We start from the raw sequence: 21,733 nt of genomic DNA, 5'->3' as shown, positions 1-21,733 counted from the left end.
GTTTTATACAGCACCAAAATGATACAGAAAGTACGTAATACTCTATCGATGAGTAATTGAATCCAGATATATTTTTCAATGCTTTTTTGGAGTGTTGTATACCACCCCAATGTCACAGAAAGCGCCTAATTTTCTATGGATGAGTAGGTAAATCCAGACAAATTTTTCAACCCTTTTTTGGAGTGTTATATACCACCAAAATGTAACAGAAAGTAATACAATACAGTGTATGGATGAATCATTGAATCCATTGTAACAGAGTCACTGGTAAAGTGATGGAGCAGAGAAACATGTCACTGCGCATGTTGGCATCAGTGATATAAAACCAGAATCGTTAAATCCAGCACACTATGTGTTGGGTCAGTTTATTGAAAGTTATGGTATGGGCTTGTTTTAGTGGGCCTTCATAGAGCAGGATGGAGGGGGTTCACCGTATCTCCAAATGCAGAGTCTTGACAGGACCTGTGTGATTTCAGGATCATGTGATCAGTCACATGATGGAGAGTCACATGGTCTGGCTTTAAATAGCTGAACTCCATGGTTAGTCTGGGCTGTTGAGGGCCTGGAGAGAAAGTCTCCAGGAGAGTGTTTATGTGCATAGTGCTTGTGCCAGGACATTGTTAACCCTGAGTGGGCTGACTCCCACTAGTGAAAGAACTGCACAAAGTGCTACCATTTTGTTTTGTTTTGCTGTTTTGCTCAAATGGCCGTTTTTTGTGCTTAAAACCTTGATTTATGCTGTACTAATAAACCAAGTAAATCCTTAAAGGCACAGTGCTCCATTGACTTCCGAGTGCGCCGATCTACCACACTATCAAAAATGTTATATGTAGTATTTGTCACGCTGCTGCAATGCAGGTAGGTGAAAGCTCCAATAGATGGCTATGGAGTGGAAGGAGGGCTGCACCTAGACAAAGCAAGCCTGTCATGCAGCAGCAAGGCTACCACAAGGTGGCAGCAGGAAAGTCAAACAAGCCAGGTAGATATAGTCAGTAGCGCAGTACCAAAGGAATAGACAAAGTCAGAGACAAACAAAAGGTCAGTAACAGACAGGAGCAGATAAGCCAAAGAGAGTAGGCAAAATAAGGTCAGGATACAAGCCAAGTCAAAACCAGGGAGTAAACACGTAAGAGGGAGACACTGAGTCAAGACAAGGATGGGGGAAAACACAGACACAGGTTCAGGCAGCTATTGCAGCAGGACAAGTCAGGATATAGCAGAGTCAGCTACACACACTGTAGGCAGAACTACAACTGAAACAGCCTGCAGGATGCAACAAAGATAAATAGCAAAACCTGAAACCAGACTGAGGCTGAGAAAAGTTAACCCCTTACATGATCAGACCGGGAAAAAGGGAAGACAGGACTCAAAAATCGGTCTGGATCTTGACAGTATTGTAATGTAACAAGAATCACGTTACAGGGTATAAATGAACCATTGAATCCACAAAACATGTATTAACCTTTTTTGGAGTTTTATATAGCACCAAAATGTTACAGAAAGTATGTAATACTCTTATCGATGAGTAATTGAATCCAAATATATTTTTCAATGCCTTTTTTGGAGTGTTATATACCACCAAAATGTAACAAAGTGTCTAATACTCTATGGATGACCAATTGAATCCAGATATGATTTTAACTCTTTTTTGGAGTGACATATAACACCCTAATGTCACAGAAAGCACCTTATACTCTCCTTATGACTAATTGAATGAAAAATTTTTAGTGCTTTTTTGGAGTTTTATATACTACACTAATGTCACAGAAAGCACCTGACACTCTATGCATGACTAATTGAATCCTGACAATTTTTTAAAATGCTTTTTGGAGTGTTATATATCACCGAATTTAACAGAAAGCACCTAATATTCTATGGATGATTGATTGAATGCATACACATTTGTATTGCTTTTTTCAGTGTTATATACCACCCTAATTTGACAGAAAGCACTTATAATTCTATGGATGACACTCTGAATCCAGACACATTTTTCAATGATTTTTAGGAGTGTTATTTCCCACCATAATGTAACAAGAACCATATTAAACTGTATGGATGAGTAATTGAATCCAGAATTTTTTTAATGTAAATATTTTAAAAGCTTAGTTGATGAATTCTTACAATCATAAAGGTTTTGAAGAAAGAGCAAAGCCAGGAAAAAATTATAAGGAGAGTCATTCATAGACCTCTGAAAGGTAACAGCAGGCACACCTCATTCAAATATCATACTCCTACACTCATAAATGGAGATGAGCGATCCTTTCAAGGTTCGGTTCAGTTCGAACGTCCCGTTGTTTGCCAAACAGTTAATCGAACAGTTAGTCAAACATATCCAAACCCCATTAAATTCAATGGGAGGCAAAACCATATGCATAAGCAACACATTCAAGGGGTCAAAAAGCTACCACAACAGCTCAAATTAGGGGTAGACACGAGGAAAAGGAGCATCAATTGACACAGAGTACAAATAGTACAATTGTGCAGCATTGATGCATTAAATATGGCCTGGGACAGGGCTTGGACCAGAATTTCTAGCCTAAACATTGATCAGTGACAGGTGGATGAGTGATAGGCCTGGTGCCCTGGGAGCTTTGCCAAATTCAGGCAACACACATGTAGGAGACCCGATCTTGGAGTCCAAACATTTCCAAAAATTATTGCCACACACCACTAGAGTGGCATCAATTTCCCGACAGTAAAAATAGTATAATTGTTCAGCATTTTACTAGACTGGCAGCTCAACTTCCTTTCTTTGGTACCACACAGTGGTATTATTATTATTTATTGTTATAGCACCATTTATTCCATGGCACTTTACCTGTGAAAAGGAGTATACATAATAAAAACAAGTACAATAATACTAGTCAACATCTGGTACAGGAGGATTGAGGATGAGGACCCTGCTTGTGAGGGTTCACAGTCTACAAGGGAAGGGTGAGGATATAGTAGGTCAGGGTAGAGCTGGTCGTGCAGTGGTATGTTGGAATGATGGTTACTGTAAGTTGCATACTTGTCAGAAGATGTGGTTCTTCAGGTTCTTTTGAAGATTTCCATTGTAGGCGAGTCTCAGACATGGAGTGATGCAACCTTGACAAGCACTGCATCCTCAGCCACAACTCGTGCCAGGGCCAGTAGTGGTCGCATGTCTGCAGTGCGCATGAGCGGCAAGGTTTGCCTAGCCTGCGCCTATTATGAGACCGAAAAGAATGACCCAACTCACGTTATTAGCCAACTTTGCAAAAATTGCAATAATTTGACTACTACATGAATGAAACGGCACATGCTCAATCTACATGCGTTAGTCTGGGAATCACACTGCACTAAAATGCAGCTTAACACTGGCTGCCCCATCAACCATATCTGCTGCTTTGTCCTCCAACATCACTGTGGCATGTGTTCTCAAACTGGTCTCCAGCCGCAGAACCTCCACTTGTTTACCTGCTACAGTCAGGGTGAGTGAGAGCAAGTCAGCTGTTATGGAAGTGGACTGTTGTTTTTCACCAATCTCAGACACAAGGCACATCACATCTTTCTCAATCTACCATAACATCTCCGCCTTACCCTCATTCACAGTCTACCTGTCTGTAGTTTTCATCCTACTCCACCCTCAACACAGCAGCCAGCCCTCAGTCCCACAGTTTTGGTCACATAAAAGATTGTTTACTCCTACACATTCCAAAGCTAAGAGCTTGAACTTCACCATCTCCAATCTGTTGACCATGGAAATGCTGATTTAAGCCTGGTGTATACAGATGATTTCCGAAAGCTGATGGCCATTGCAATCCCCAATACCAGCTGCCCAGTTGCCATTACTTCTCTAAGAAAGATCTGCCTGCGCTACACCAGCATGTCACAGACAACATCACCCGTTCCTTGAAAAAATGTATGTCTGTCAGGGTGCATTTCACCACTGATACTCAATTGAGCAAGCATGGACAAGGGCATTACATCTCAGTGAGTGGGCACTGGGTAACTCTGGTGGCTGTGGAGTCAGGTGGGGAAGGGCCTGTTCCACAAGTCTTGAAATTCCCAAGGCTTGCAGGGTGCTTGGGGATGGAAAAGTAAACCACTACACACCAGAGAGTGTAGAACTAAAGTACTAGACAGCAGGGGTTGAAGAACTAAACTACTACACACCAAAGAATGGTGAACTACACTACTAGACATCAAGGGATATAGAACTAAACCACTGCACACCAGAAGATGGAGAACAAATCTACTAGACAATAGGGGTTGGAAAACTACACTACTAAACACCTAGGATTGGGTCTCCTTCATGTGTGTTGGCTGCAGCAGTAGGGCTTCCAGACTGGCAGGCCTGCACTTACTTTCAGTCAACTACGTGTGTTACTATCCTTACATTTTTTAAACAATAGTAGTCTGCGAAGCTATTATTTGTGCCACCTGAGTGTGGCTGAGCAGAAAAGCAATTTTAGCTATTGCATAAGGTATCAGTGCTCACAGCACAGCAGGCCTACACTGGTCCCTCTTAATTTGAACTTAAATTCAAAACTGTAAATGTTGGCCTTGAGCCTGGCTCATAAATGGACCATACCTGAATGCTGCTGTGCCATTATACAATTTCTATTATGGTTCAATTGATGACATTTTTAATGGTGTCTGCTCCTATTTTTTAGAAATTTAGATTCTAAAATGTGGACTACTGGCTGGGTCAAACTATTAGTAGAAATTATTTAGATTTAGAAATGAGGTCTGGTTTCTGGACCACATTTCATCATATGGACCATAGTTTCAGCTAATAAAGCTGAAACTATTTAGATTCTGAAATATTGCTTGGTATCTGGACCACACTATTAGCAGAAATAATTTAGATACTGAAATGTGGACTCCTAGCTGGACCACATTATTAGCAGAAATTATTGAAATTGTGAAATGTGGCCTAGTGTATGGACCACACTATTAGCAAAAAGGATTTAGATTCTGAAATGTGGCCTGGTGTCTGGACCACACTATTAGCAGAAAAGATTTAGATTTTGAAATGTGGTCTGGTGTTTGGACCATACTATTAGCAGAAAGGAAAAAGATTCTGAAATGTGGACTCCTGGCTGGACCACACAATTAGGAGAAACTATTTAGATTCTGAAATGTGTACTCTTGGCTGGACCACACTATTTGCAGAAAGGATTTAGATTGTGAAATATGTACTCTTGGCTGGACCACACTATTAGAACAAACTATTTTGATTCTGAAATGTGGACTCTTGGCTGTACCACACTATTAGCAGAAAGGATTTAAATTCTGAAATGTGGACTCCTGGCTGGACCACGCAATTAGCACAAACTATTTAGATTCTGAAATGTGGACTCTTGGCTGTTCCACACCATTAGCACAAATGATTTAGATTCTCAAATGTGGACTCCTGGCTGCACCACACTATTCTCTTAAACTATTTATAATCTGAAATGTGGACTCCTGGCTGCACTACACTATTTGCAAAAACAAGCTAACTACCTGACTACTTGCAGCAGCAACCTCTCTGCACTATTACACTGACAAAATGGCATAAAAACATGTCCACTTTTTATATGGAGAGGGACATGTGACTTTGTCAGTCACTGACCGAAGCCCTTTGTCTGGACGTTGTGGATGGTTCCTGCACCCTGATTGGATGCCTGAATCTCCACACATTAAGCTAATAAAAAAATACAGTCCGCCACTTCTCTGACATGTCCCCACCCCCTCCTCTAAACAAACACTTCATCCCTGCTCATCATACAGCACCACTATCCCAACAAAAGTCCTAACAAAAGCATTAGTGGAAACTTAATTTGCCAAGCTTTGGCCAAATTTTGCCGATTTTACGGAAATATGCTCGGGAATCCGAACATGAATCTGAATGTGCGATGTTCGTGTCGAATTTGATATTGGCGAATGTTTTCCAAACAAGTTTGCTCATCTCTACTCATAAACTCTTTTCAGAAAGTACAAAGCCAGGAGAAAATGATACAGAGGGCCATCCAGTCATCCATAGACTCCAGAAAGGAAACAAATAGAGGGCCTCATTCATATATTTTTAAAGTGTAGTTGCTGTACTCATACACTCATAAAGGCTTAGCAGAAAGTGCAAAGCTGGAAGAAAATTATAAGTGGTATAACATTGTAATCCTCTTCAGGTGTCCGCTTCTTCTTATCCTTTCTCAGGAGGCTGGGGGACAGCCTTAACCTGCTTCCTGGAGTCCGATTCTCATGGGGCCTAGGATGTATGTGACTTGGCTTCAGGCATGCATAAACTGCCTGACATGCATAAATGGGTGACAGCCCACAGTCCGATCTCTTGAGGGCGGTAGTAGCCCAGTCTAGAGCCTCCTTGAGGAGTCTATCCTAGGCCTTATCATTCTTTAAGAAGGGTTTATCCTGCTCCCTTCCTTCTTGGATCCCACCCATGGCATTCCAGTGATGTTGATTCTCCATTTTGAGGATTGTGACTCTGGCTCCAGCCGTCACCTTTTGCAGTCTTCGAGAGAAGTGTTCTGCCTCTACCACATGCTTGTTGAAAGAGATGTGATGTTGGGTCCCAAACTCTTATATGAACCTCCATCTCTGCTGCTGGTCATACATGGGGGTTCTGAGAAAGCAGACAGTTCCGGACCACAGGCTCCTGCCACCCTTGCTGTCGTGTCACCTTGGTCTGGCTCCAATATTCCTTTGGTCACTCCTTCAAGAGTCTTGCATGTTTCTGCCATCTTTGTCACCCACTAAGAATGCTACACTGTGTAGGTAATTAATCCAAAATAATGTTCAAAGCATTTTTGGAGTGTTATATAATACAGAAATGTACCACCAAGCACTTATTACTTTATGGATGAGAAATAGAATCTAGAAAAAAATTTCAATGCTTTTTTGAGTGTTATACAGTATACCACCAAATATACCAAAAAGCACATAGTACTCTATAATGAGTAATTGAATCCAGAAAAATTTTAGAGCGCTTTTTTCTAGTATTATATATCATTAAAATGTACCACAGAGAATGTAATTCTGTAAGGATGAGTAATTGAATCCAGAAACATTTTTCTACACTTTTTTGAATGTTATATAATCAGAAATGTATGACAAAACACATAATACTATGTAAATAAGTAATTAAATCCAGAAAAAAATTGCAATGTTTTGTACCACAAGCACATAACTGAGTAACATGAGTAAATAAAACAATTAAAAAATCAGCAACTTTTTGAGCGTTTTATACCATTAAAATATACTACAGAGCCCATAAAACTCTATGAGTGAGTAATTGAATTTAGAAATATTTTACAAATTTTTTTGTATTGTTATACACCACCAAAATGTACCACAAAGCACGTAATACTCTATGGATGAAAATTGTGTCTTTTTTTTCACCCCCCCCCCAAAAAAAAAATGTATTAATGTGCAGCAGATATATATTTAGCAATGGACTGCAAACCCTAAGTCCTGACTGTATTCTGCCAATCTCCCTGCTACTGCAACTGTCCATCCCTAGGCTTAAATGCAGAATGTATCTCATACAAACAGCAAACCACAGATTTAGTCCTTACAAGGGCTGTCAGCACCAGTATTAATGCTAAAGGACTCTGATTCATTCAACTGTGCACACACAGCCATGGACAGGCACTCTCTCCCTCTAATAACAACTGTCCCTGAGCTGTGCAGTGGCATCAGTGTGCCGAGCGTGGCGGCGCCTGTACTTTTATAACCCCTGATAATGTCATACAGCCAGCCAATCACAGTAATGCCACAATTAAGATGGCTACGGCATTACAGTGACCTGGGGGAAATCTTTGCATTCTTTTTGGCTGTGTAAAAGGTGACAAACATGTGGGGCGAGGATTCAAGTTTCACGTTTGAACTGACTAATGCTTGCAGAGTGCCGAACACATCCGAGCACCCAGATACTCGAGTAATATCCACAAGGCATTATGGGGAAACCCTTGCAGCCTTGAAAAAATAAATTAGTCTGCTTTCTGATACCTCAGGAGTTTAGGAAATGACGCCAGACAAATATTTTTGTGAACCCCAAATCGAATCTCAAAGTGTTCAAATTTGAAAAAAAAAAACATGAATTTTAGAAATTTGACCCGAACTAGATCCTTTGCAGATCAATCCACTCATCTCTAACTTTTAGGACTTATTGAAAATCTGATGTAGGTTTAGATCAAATTCATATACTAATATGGAAAGTACAGGAGGGTTCACAAACTTTCAAGCTCTTTGGTTTAATATGTAAGAATAAGTGATGTATTAGAGTAGTTTTGAGTAAATTGGGGTACAAAAAGCCCATAAATGTAGTACGTGTATTTTATAGTCCAAGCAGTTATTGAGGTAGTTTTGAAAAACGTAAAATAATTTCTGTAAAAATGTACTACAATGGCTATTTTATTGAAACAGCTTTTTGTAGATTTCTTCTCAAGTCTAATAGTTTAGCTCACTTGAAATATTGTCTAGGCCTGCCAAATATTTTAATGACTTTTCTCTCAGCAGTCGGTAATGGTGAAATGTGATTTCAGTAACCATAATGTCTCTCATAAAACAATTGCATACAATATGTATTTCTATTTTAGTGAGCACTTTTATCAGAATTGTACAGCCGGTTCCCATTTAACATTTCACATAGAATAGCTTTACCACCTCTTCTAGTGCAATATTAAAAAGATAGCTAAGGAATGTGTGATTAAAAATGCTCGCTGATTGTGGACAATTGAGAACTAAACCTAACTTAGAAGCAGAACTCAGATCAAATACGTACCTTTCTTCACATAAATGACATTTATGCCTGGTCATTTAATTTTATGTTCTCAATTCTTGCATATATTGCTAACATAAATATCTTGATCTCCTACAGGGAACTCTACTGGGTGCAATAAAACCCGCAAAAGCTCAAAGGGTTCAAATGGACATTCTTTATAATTATTGCTATAAAATTTCTTTGACAACGCATTTTGGAACATCTGATATAAAAATGAGAATTTTATGAAAGGATAAAGCTGCTCTCTTTCTATAGTGAGAGGCTAATTCCGGACTAGAGACAAGATCTTGTCTAAATTACCTCAATTTCACTTCATTGCAGCAGCTGTTTGTTTGGATCAATAACTCTTTTAATGGAAGGTGCCATATATGTGGAATTTGTCAGTGTTTTGGTGTTTATGCAAATTAGATATCTTAAATAACTACATTGGCTGAGACATGAATTCCCACAAGCATAATAATACGTCTTTCCAAGCAATATTTAGTCAGCTACGGTACACTGAAAAATAGCTAGGAGCTGTGTTTCATGATTAGCTTCCAGATTTGACTTAATCATTTAGCATCACCTGAATTAATTGATTTTACTTTTTCACTGCTGGTGGCAATACTGAAAGATATATTTAGTAATCCTGGAAGCGGATACATTGAATAGAGATATCAACATTGTACAAAAATACACCTTGACAATAAATTCACCTTTTATGCGGATGGTATAAATACTGTATGTGTTCATTTTATTTTTTACTGAAATGGCTAACATATACAGTATATACGTATGCTACAGTATGATTATTACAAATAGGGTGGGCGAACCTGAGCTGTAAAGTTCTGGACCTGTTTCCATGGGAAATCCGTGTTACAATTCAGGTCCAGGGCCTGTAAAAGCATAACATTAACAATGAAACATTATAATTATACTTACCAGTCCAGTGACGCGTCCTCCCGTCCTGCTGGCTCCTGGCTGCATCTGCTTCTGGGGTCGCTCTTTAACTTCCGGCAGTATTCACTGCACTCAGCAGTGTTCGGATTTTTCCAGCAGTGTTCATGCTGTGATGTCAGAGCTCGGGCCATGAACTGGGGTGAACCTTGTCGTCACCGCACGAACACTGCCGACGCCGGCTGAAAATTGCTGAGTACTGAGCAGTGGAGTGAATAACCCAGAAGTTAATGAGTGGCCCCGAAAGTGGATGCGGCCGGGAGACAGCGAGACAGGAGAACGTGTCGCTGGACCGGTAAGTATAATTATAATGTTTTATTATTAATTTTATGTTTTGTTTTACAACCCCCCCACCCCATCCCATATCTGTAAAGTCCAAGCTCGGGGTTCAGACGCAAGTTCGCATAATCTCCGGCCCTGATCTCGAACTTTACAAAAAAATCTCGGGCGAACCCACCAATCCCGATCATTGGGTGGTTCACCCATCACTACTGTAATTACAAACTATTCAGCCTGTTATACTCTCTCCCTAGTTTTAGACATGGTCCAAACAACCCCCTTTAATCTTTTCATTTCTGAGCAATTTTTTGTTTTTCATTTTCGTTTTTTCTTTCCTTTCTTCCAAGAGCCATAACTTTTTTGTTTTTCCAGGCATATAGGGCATTTGAGGACTTTTTTTGCGGGATGAGTTGTATTTTTGAAAAACACCATTTATTCTGCCATATTGTTTATTGGAAAACAGGAAAAAAATTCCAAATGCAGTAAAATTGCAAAGAAAGTGCAATTCCAAAAGTTTTTTTGGGATTTTTTAATTATCATGTTCAATATATGGTGACGCTGGACTGGCAATATGATTCCCCAGGTCAGTATGACTACCCATATACCAAATATGTATAGTTTTCTTAATATTTAAATGGTGAAAAAAATTCAGAAATCTGCCCCCCAAAATTTTCAAATTTGTCACCATTTACCTTCTAATTTTTGTTGATCTGGGGCTGTGTGATGGCTGATATTTTCACTGATAATTCACTACACAACAAATTTCTGGGAAGTTCTTGTCCCCTGAGAAAATTGTATTGGACCTTATAGATTTTGATACGCTGAACACGAATATGTGCTCCAAAAGTCTGTATCACGTAAGGTTTTTAACCCCTTCATGACTAAAGCTTTTTTCGATTTTTCGTTTTCATTTTTCGCTCCCCTTCTTTCCAGAGCCATAACTGTTTTATTTTTCATCAATATGGCCATGTGAGGGCTAATTTTTTTGCAGGATGAGCTGACGTTTTTAATGATAATATATATAGAAAAAAGATAGGCCTGACAAACTGGGAGTCACCACCATAGAACTATAGAATGTCAAATAACAACTTTATTTCACACTGATGCAAAAGACAGAACATTTAAAAACATTAAAAACAAGGGGATGACACATATCCCTATACCAACAAGAAGCCTGTAATAAGGCCTAAGCACCGCACCCCCAGCACAAGGGTTAAATACACATGCCCAGTATTGTGAACAAAAATGCCCTAAAGAATTTTGGTCAAATGGCTGACAATAACCAGTCCCCCCGGTCCATGCAGTGGCTCCAATGTAAGGAAACAGGTGTAAGCCTAATAGCTAATGTGCCAGCACCCTGTGATGGCATAAAAATCTGCAAAACATCAATAAAAAACAATATTATATGTAATAGTCTGTCCAGCTAAGAAAATTACATAGTTACATAGTTACATAGTTATTGAGGTTGAAGGAAGACTTTAAGTCCATCTAGTTCAACCCATAGCCTAACCTAACATGCCCTAACATGTTGATCCAGAGGAAGGCAAAAAAAACCCATGTGGCAAAGAGTAACTCCACCATGGGGAAAAAAATTCCTTCCCGACTCCACATACAGCAATCAGACTAGTTCCCTGGATCAACGCCTTATCAAGGAATCTAGTGTATATACCCTGTAATATTATACTTTTCCAGAAAGGTATCCAGTCCCCTCTTAAATTTAATTAATGAATCACTCATTACAACATCATACGGCAGAGAGTTCCATAGTCTCACTGCTCTTACAGTAAAGAATCCGCGTCTGTTATTATGCTTAAACCTTCTTTCCTCCAGACGTAGAGGATGCCCCCTTGTCCCTGTCTCAGGTCTATGATTAAAAAGATCATCAGAAAGGTCTTTGTACTGTCCCCTCATATATTTATACATTAAAATAAGATCACCCCTTAGTCTTCGTTTTTCCAAACTAAATAGCCCCAAGTGTAATAACCTATCTTGGTATTGCAGACCCCCCAGTCCTCTAATAACCTTGGTCGCTCTTCTCTGCACCCGCTCTAGTTCAGCTATGTCTTTCTTATACACCGGAGACCAGAACTGTGCACAGTATTCTAAGTGTGGTCGAACTAGTGACTTGTATAGAGGTAAAATTATGTTCTCCTCATGAGCATCTATGCCTCTTTTAATACATCCCATTATTTTATTTGCCTTTGTAGCAGCTGCCTGACACTGGCCACTGAATATGAGTCTGTCATCCACCCATACACCCAGGTCTTTTTCATTGATGGTTTTGCCCAGAGTTTTAGAATTAAGCACATAGTTATACATCTTATTACTTCTACCCAAGTGCATGACCTTACATTTATCCCCATTAAAGCTCATTTGCCATTTATCAGCCCAAGCTTCTAGTTTACATAAATCATCCTGTAATATAAAATTGTCCTCCCCTGTATTGATTACCCTACAGAGTTTAGTGTCATCTGCAAATATTGAAATTCTACTCTGAATGCCCTCTACAAGGTCATTAATAAATATGTTAAAAAGAAGAGGGCCCAATACTGACCCCTGTGGTACCCCACTGCTAACCGCGACCCAGTCCGAGTGTGCTCCATTAATAACCACCCTTTGTTTCCTATCCCTGAGCCAGCTCTCAACCCACTTACACATATTTTCCCCTATCCCCATTACTCTCGTTTTATGTATTAACCTTTTGTGTGGCACCGTATCAAAAGCTTTGGAAAAGTCCATATACACTACGTCCACTGGGTTCCCTTGGTCCAGTCCGGAACTTACCTCTTCATAGAAGCTGATCAAATTAGTCTGACATGAGCGGTCCCTAGTAAACCCGTGCTGATACTGGGTCATGAGGTTATTCCTCTTCAGATACTCCAGTATGGCATCCCTTAGAATGCCCTCCAGGATTTTACCCACAGTAGAGGTTAAACTTACTGGCCTATAATTACCGAGTTCAGTTTTTGCCCCTTTTTTGAATATTGGCACCACATTTGCTATACGCCAGTCCTGTGGTACAGACCCTGTTATTATGGACTCTTTAAAGATTAAAAATAATGGTCTATCAATGACTGTACTTAGTTCCTGCAGTACTCGGGGGTGTATCCCATCCGGGCCCGGAGATTTGTCAATTTTAGTGATTTTTAGACGCCGCTGTACTTCCTGCTGGGTTAAGCAGGTGACATTTAATGGGGAATTTTTATCACTAGTCATATTGGCTGCCATGGGATTTTCTTTTGTAAATACTGATGAAAAAAAGTCATTTAGCAGATTGGCTTTTTCCTCATCCTCATCCACCATTTCCCCCAGATTATTTTTAAGGGGGCCAACACTGTCATTTTTTAGTTTCTTACTATTTATATAGTTAAAGAATATTTTGGGATTATTTTTACTCTCTCTGGCAATGAGTCTCTCTGTCTCAATCTTTGCTGCCTTGATTTGCTTTTTACAGAATTTATTTAATTTTCTGTATTTATTTAATGCCTCATCACTACCTACTTCCTTTAATTCTCTAAATGCTTTCTTTTTGTTCCTTATTGCGCCCCTAACAGCTCTATTTAGCCATATTGGTTTCCTCCTATTTCTAGTATGTTTATTCCCATACGGTATATACTGTGCACAGGTCCTATCCAGGATGCTAATGAACGTCTCCCATTTTCTTTGTGTATTTTTGTGTCTCAGGATATCGTCCCAGTTAATTGCACCAAGATCCTCTCTCATCCGTTGGAAATTTGCCCTCCTGAAGTTTAGTGTCCTTGTCACCCCCCTACTACCCATCTTATTAAAGGTTACATGAAAACTTATTATTTTATGATCACTATTCCCCAAGTGACCCCCCACCCTTATATTTGATATGCGGTCTGGCCTGTTGGTTAATATTAGGTCTAGCAGTGCCCCCCTCCTTGTTGGGTCCTGAACCAGCTGTGAAAGGTAATTGTCTCTCATAGTTGTCAAAAACCGATTACCTTTGCTGGAACTGCAGGTTTCTGTTCCCCAATCTATTTCAGGGTAGTTGAAGTCCCCCATAATAATGACTTCTCCTTGAGTCGCAGCTTCATCTATTTGCTTTACGAGGATATTCTCCATTGCTTCCATTATTTTTGGAGATTTATAACAAACCCCTATCAGTAATTTATTATTTTTTCCCCCTCCCCTTATCTCCACCCACAGGGACTCCACATTTTCATTAAATTCACCTATATTATCACGCAGGATGGGTTTTAAGGAAGATTTTACATATAGACACACCCCTCCCCCTCGCTTATCTGTACGGTCATTTCTGAACAGGCTATAGCCCTGCAAGTTAACAGCCCAGTCATGGCTCTCATCCAGCCACGTCTCAGATATCCCCACCATGTCATAATTATGCTCCAACAACATTAGTTCTAATTCGTTCATTTTGTTGGCGAGGCTTCTGGCATTAGTATACATGCACTTGATGTTACTCTCTGTACCTCTATTCTTTCTTAAATTATTAACTGTTCTAACCCCACCCCCCATGCCACCGCCACCCCCAACTTCCTTATTTGTGCCCAGCTCTCTATCTGCACTATCTTCCCCTCCTATAAAATGAATACCCTCAGGGCCCCTGACGAAGCCACTGCTGCGTGGCGACACGCGTTGGGTGTCTGCTGCCCGCACTCACCTCTTATAGGGTACACATGCCCTTGCTTATACTATTGGTCTTTATGGGTAATTTTCTGCCCTGATATCTTACATCACCGGCTCCTGTTTCCTCTGGTTGGTATGGTATCCATGTCTGTCTACAGCCATTTTCTTAGCTGGACAGACTATTACATATAATATTGTTTTTTATTGTTGTTTTGCAGATTTTTATGCCATCACAGGGTGCTGGCACATTAGCTATTAGGCTTACACCTGTTTCCTTACATTGGAGCCACTGCATGGACCGGGGGGACTGGTTATTGTCAGCCATTTGACCAAAATTCTTTAGGGCATTTTTGTTCACAATACTGGGCATGTGTATTTAACCCTTGTGCTGGGGGTGCGGTGCTTAGGCCTTATTACAGGCTTCTTGTTGGTATAGGGATATGTGTCATCCCCTTGTTTTTAATGTTTTTAAATGTTCTGTCTTTTGCATCAGTGTGAAATAAAGTTGTTATTTGACATTCTATAGTTCTATGGTGGTGACTCCCAGTTTGTCAGGCCTATCTTTTTTCTATATATATTATCTTCAGCTTTTCTAGGCCTGGGTTGAGTCCCATGGATCGTGGTGCCCCCATTTGTTTCTTTTGACGTTTTTAATGATACCACATTTGCGCAGATACGTTCTTTTGATTGACCTTATGTCGTGACGACCAAAAAAATGTAATTATGGTGTTTTTTTTTTATCGCTACGCCATTTAGTGATCATGTTAATTCTTTTTTTTTGTTGATAGATCAGGCGATTCAGAACTTGGTGATACCAAATATGTGTAGGTTTGAATCTGCCATCAACAACCATAGAGGTCTCGAGAAGACCTCTGGTTGTGATGGCAATGCAGCGATGACCCCCCCGATCACGTGACAGGAGTCGACGCTGCGCCTATTTCCGGACTGGCGTCCAGAAGTGCATTTAAATGCCCACTGTCAGAGTTTGACAGTGGCATTTAACTACTTAATAGGTGCGGGTGGATCGCAATTCTGCTTGCTCCTATTGCGGGCACATGTCAGGTGTTAAAAACAGCTGACATGCCACGGCCTTGTAACGACCGTTATGCCGGTCGCTGCTCGAGAACAGAATACGGCGCTGCTATGAATGACTCAGGGCACAATATGATATTAAACCAACTTTTCTTTATAACTATTGCAAAAAATGACAGAATTTCTCTCCCAACACAATATGGGCCACAACAGCCACAACTCACAGAATACAAGTTATACAGCCTGAGAGACCCCAAGTGCCAGCTTCACAGACAGGAATCAGACTACCCCACAACTATACCACTCCCTCCCTTAACTGTAACGGGCCTACACGGGGTTACACTGTGCCTGTGACACGTGGTCCTCTCAGGAATACAATCTTACACCCGCCTCCCGCCTAATTTACAATAAATCACAGGTACCCGGTTTTTCCCAACATATATATATATCTCACAGTATATACTCAGTGTATACGCAGTGCACGGTATTATTGTTGAGTGCTCACAGTGTACTCTTTCACAATATATGCTTCAGCGGTAAATAACTGAATTTGTTATACAGACGTCCAGCAGCGGATTAAATAGGTATTTGAGCCACCAAATCTTCTGACGCAGATCCAGATAAAGTTCACAAATAATTCCAGGAATATCCCACAGCCAGAATCGTGAAGCGCAGGAATCCACACAGTGTCTATTAGTTGTCAGGCAATTCTTCATACAAGAGTGTCCTTAAATAGGCTGTGATTCCTATCTAGCTATCCCTAGCTAACTACACAGTCGGTGACCGGTCACACTTCTCTGTTTACTCACAAGAATAGCTTTCTTGAAATCACACAGTCCCAAACAGGAATGCCTCAAGATCTGGATTCCCCATTCTCCATCACCGCGCTGCTTCTTCTCAAACGCCCAGAAACTCTCTCTGAGGTAACTGTCCTGTTTCCAGAATCTTCTTGTCTTTTACTCCTGGGTGACCTCTGGTGGCTGAACCAAATTACTGCAACAACATTGTAATTATCCTGTCTATTACTCAAGGGTGACCTCTGGTGGCTGAACACAGTTACTGTATCAACACTGTTTATGATTTAAAAAAAAAACCATCACCATTTTACACTCCACCCCACTTTCAATTTGGCGTCCCGACAAATGGCTTCTCACAACTCACACGCAACACATACTCATCAGGATTATATCGTATCGGAGGAATTCCGGCTGTGCTCCTCTCTGACCTCCGTAAGCCAGTACCTGTCGGGTTCAACGAAACATTTGTCGTATCTGGTGGAACAGTAACATCAGTGGGCATATCAGGAGTTTGCACTGTCGGACTCTGCATTTCTGAGAGGTCGCCATCACAGTCATCCCAACAGTAGCACTCAACATTGCTCGGTTGCACCATCATTGGATCAGATGACTCAGGAGAACAGACAGGTGCGTCGGATATACACCGCTTTAACCAATTCCGATGCATCGTGCGACGAGGTCCGATACACCCCTCAGGGACCACAGTGTACACACTTCCTCCTGGGAACACCCTTTCCACTACTGTGTAAGGCGTATCCTCCCACCTGTCACTCAACTTCCCTTCTGGACGTGTAACCCGCACTAGCACCTTGTCACCCACCTGGAACTCATCCCCGTGCACTGGTTTTCGATCTCGGTGTGGATGATCCCGTACACGTTCTTTCACTATCTGATGGATCTCTCGCAGTTTTCTTCGGTGGTCCTGGACCCACTCACTGGCTGTACGATACTGCGGCTCATCCGGTACTGTCAGACTCAGCTCTCCAATTTCTCGTCCTGGCCGGCCGAACATCATCGCATAAGGCGTGAACCCTGTAGTGTTATGGACTCTGTTATTATAAGCCCACATACGTTCAGGGAGAAACTCAGGCCATCGCCCCTTTTGCCTTTGTTCCAGCGTTCTCAGCATCTGGAGCAGCGTTCGGTTGAATCTCTCACAAGCTCCATTTCCCTGCGGGTGATAGGGCGTCGTCCGTGATTGCTGAATCCCATAGACCTGCAGCAACTCAGTCATGAGCTGACCCTGAAAACAGGTACCTTGGTCTGAATGCACTCTTTGGGGGCAGCCATACACCGGCATGAAATGTTTACAGATCGCCTCTGCTGCGGACTTAGCAGTTTGATCTTTAGTGGGAATGGCCACAGCAAATTTTGTGAAATGATCGGTCATGACCAGGCATGAGTGATGACCGCTGCTGGAGTACCCAATGGACAGATAATCCACCATTAATACTTCCAGCGGGGCAGACGTCACGATTGTCTGAACTGGAGCTCTCTGTTCTGGAGACTTATTCAATTCACAGGGTCGGCACTTAGCACACACCTCTCTCACGACTTCTTCCAAGCCAGGTGTGTACACAAATCGATGCAACCATCTATACGTCTTTTCAGGTCCAAAATGTGCACCCTGCGTATGAGCCTCTCGGGCAATGTCTGGAGCCATTGAGGCTGGGATCACCACCTGCCAACGGTACCCCAGCTCTGCCGCTATGTAGATCCAGCGATACAGTACCCCTTCCGTTATGGCCAATCGATCCCACTGCCGTAGCAGTTTCTGCCCCTCTGCACCCAGCCGAGCTCTCACCCTTCTGTCGGGCCAGGACTTTTGACTCAGCCACTTCTTTACTCGTGACAGCTCGGAGTCTGCATCCTGTAAATCGGCCCACTCCTGACGAGTCTTTCCCAGCAAAGTGGCGACCTGTGTCGCCACCCCACTTAACCGTGCCACATCCACAAACACAGGTAATCGTCTCAGGTCAGGAATCTCGGTATCCTCAAGGTCTTCATCCACAACATGCCGGGGAGTACCACAAGTCACTCGTGACAGTGCATCGGCATTGGAGTTCTCTTTACCAGAACGGAACCGAATCCGGTAATTAAACTTGGACATCCGTGCTACCCACCTCTGCTCTAGGGCTCCGAGCCTGGCATTCTCTAGGTGTGCCAGCGGGTTATTGTCAGTAATCACAAAAATCTCAGAGCCAGCAAGGTACTCTGCAAATTTCTCAGTCATAGCCCACACCAAGGCCAACATCTCCAACTTAAATGAGCTATAATTATCTGGGTTTCGCTCGGTGTCTCGTAGAGACCGACTGGCATATGCAATAACCCGTTCACGCCCCTCCTGCTCTTGGGCTGTCACGATATGGTATGAAATATCATAAGTTTAGTGCTCTTGTCAGCCCAGGATGTGGGCTAGGAGGCCCCCCTTGACTTTTGCTTCAGAGTTGAGCTTGCTTGCCAATGTAGATGGGGGAAGTGAGTTTTATTGACGAAAGGCATTTACGACCCCCAGTTCCTGTAGTAGTAAGTGCTCAGCTTTAACAGTTAGAGAAACTTCTAGAACCATGCGGTCCTTTGTTCGGTTATTGTGAGATATTAGGCAAACTATTTAGGATAGTGGAATGATAAATACATATTCTTTATCTCCGTCGAAGCATCTACCCATCACTCTAAACACAGTCGCCTAACTCCATCGGGGGAAGAAGTAGGGATTGCTCTGTAAATAATAGGACATATTTGATCTCCTTAGAAAGCTCATGTTAATACAAGCTCTATGCTGGGTGTGATATGACTCTGATATGTACTGGGACGGAGTTATAAGCATTAGACCAATTTGTATCCAAGTTACTCAGACTGAAAGGTAGGAGGATCTGGAAAAGCCAGCCCTTTCTGTGAGGTCACAGACTGTAGATTATAAAGTTGTGGCCAGATCTCCCGGCTCAGTCTTCTTCTTCTCTTTTCCTGTGAGCCCTGAGCAGCACATCCAATGAGCTGGGATGTCTGGCTGACTGCCATGCAATGATCTGAGAAATGTGAGTGTTATCGTTTCTTCCTTTAATCCTTTTATTTTCAGAATTACCTTGTACATATTTGCAATTGTCTCATTTGTAACATCTTTGTAAAATATTTTATAAACACTGCCTAAAAATCATTTATGGGGTATCATATTTAATACTAGTTCGTCCTTCCTGCTCTAAATACGTACCCTGTCTCTGAAGGGAATTACGCTACTATTTTGGGGGTTGGCTCCAGACCCGTTCAATTGGAGCTGGTGGCAGCGACCGTGTGCCGGCTTTTGGGGGTCCCTGTAGCGACTGCGGCTTGATAATTATTGTTCCTGCCTGAGTGGGAGTAGTTATCGCGTCGCTGCAGTGCACCCAATAGCCAGTACATAGCAGGCAGCGTTTCTGGCGACTAATCACCCTAGGTGCAGTACCTAATCTGACCTGACAGAAAGGGGGGCGCCAGAGAGCTGCAAGGTTTAAGTGGAACTGTAAGCGGGATAGACACAAATCCCTGCAGTTCATGGTATACTGAAGAGCAATGGGATACCTAAAATAAGCCCCTGCTGTAAACTAAGAGGGCAATAGCCTCGTGTGTGTTTTTTTTTTCATCACATTGTGGCCGTGGAGGGATAACTCGGATAAGCCCCCCTGCACATGTGATAGCCGTCTGCTGGTCTAAAGTCACCCCAAGCCGTGACATATTGTAGGCAGCAGCTAAGGGATCTTGACAATTGGTGACAGTCACGGTGTGAATCGTGACATATTGGTGGCAAGGCGGTGGGATATTAGAGCATTAGTGATTTGGTTTGAGCAATCATTCCTCTCACTAAAAACTTGCAGAAAGTTCTTGCGAGAACTCTGCGCAAATAAGTTTGGAGAACGAACTCAGTGTTTATTAGTTGTGAGACAATTGTGTACTGGTGATTATCCCCTCCCTTTTTCTTCGTTTTTCTATCCTATCTTTTATTTGGCAACCATGGTTGTGCTGGGAGAAACCTTTTATAAGAAGCAGTCCAAGGACACTCTTATGGCCTTGTGCATGTCACAGCAGATTGACTGTACAAACAAAACCAAGGCTCAAATGGTCGCTGAACTGGTGCAATTTGAAGTAGACCAAGCCAGGCCACAGAGCCCAGAGGCCGCAGAAGCCGGCACAAGCGAACATGGTGCTGCAGCAGAGGTCCAACCACTGAATACGGGCCCTACTGGCAACCAGGGGGGTGCAGACCACCTCCTGCAGCTGGCTCTGCAACAATGCTCTGCAGATGACCTGGACCGACGTCTGCAGCTGATTCAGCAATACCGGCAGGAGGCCGAGGCCCGAGCCGAGCGAGAGGCCCAAGCGCAGCGGGAGCACCAGCTGCAGATGGCCCGACTGCAAATGCAGGGGTTGTCCCAGTCCGGTCGTGAGCCCAGCAGCGCTCAGACACCAAAGCCCCGGCCCGACCACTTTCCTGTTATGGAAAAGGATGGGGACTTGGACACTTTTCTGCGGGCCTTTGAGAAAGCCTGCAGACAGTACCAGCTGCCTACACAAGAATGGGCACGGTACCTTACACCAGGGCTGAGAGGAAAAGCTCTGGAGGCGTTTGCCGCCCTCCCTCAAGAACAAGATGGTGACTATGAGGCCATCAAGCAGGCTCTGATAGCCAAGTACCAGCTTACACCCGAGGTGTACCGTAAAAAGTTTCGGACCCTCCTACGTGGCCCACACGACAGTTACAGTGATGTGGTGCATAGACTGGGGACCCACTTTGACCAGTGGACCCAAGGACTGTCAGTGACCACCTTTGCACAGCTGCGAGACCTGATGATCAAAGACCAGTTCTTCCGTCTTTGCCCAACTGAAGTGCGACAGTTCGTGATGGACAGAGAACCCAACGATGTGACGAAAGCAGCGCAGATTGCCGATGCCTATGAGGCCAACCGTAGATCGGAAGTGCGGAAGCCAGTCACCACCAGCTGGAGAGGGGGTAAGCCTGCAGCCAACGCCGGTACCCCTGCCAGCCAACACACCAGAGGTCCTGTCCCCGTGGCCAACAGCACCAGGCCTACCACCGAACTTCGCCAGTGTTACCACTGCAGGCAGACTGGACACCTCAGTCACCAATGTCAAGCCAAGCAGAAGAACCCCTCATCCCAGGCCCCAGGGCCTAATGCAGCCGTTCTTTCGGTGGGTGGTGTGGTTGGGAGGGTGTGTGACAACGTACAGCCCGTCACTGTGGGAGGTCGTGTTGCTACCGGCCTCAAGGACACCGGAGCTGAACGAACCCTCATCCGACCCGAACTGGCGGCCCCTGAAGAAATCATTCCGGGGA

This window comes from Ranitomeya variabilis, chromosome 2 (assembly GCF_051348905.1).
Source record: "Ranitomeya variabilis isolate aRanVar5 chromosome 2, aRanVar5.hap1, whole genome shotgun sequence".
Classification (NCBI taxonomy): domain Eukaryota; kingdom Metazoa; phylum Chordata; class Amphibia; order Anura; family Dendrobatidae; genus Ranitomeya; species Ranitomeya variabilis.
This window is presented reverse-complemented; position numbering follows the sequence as displayed.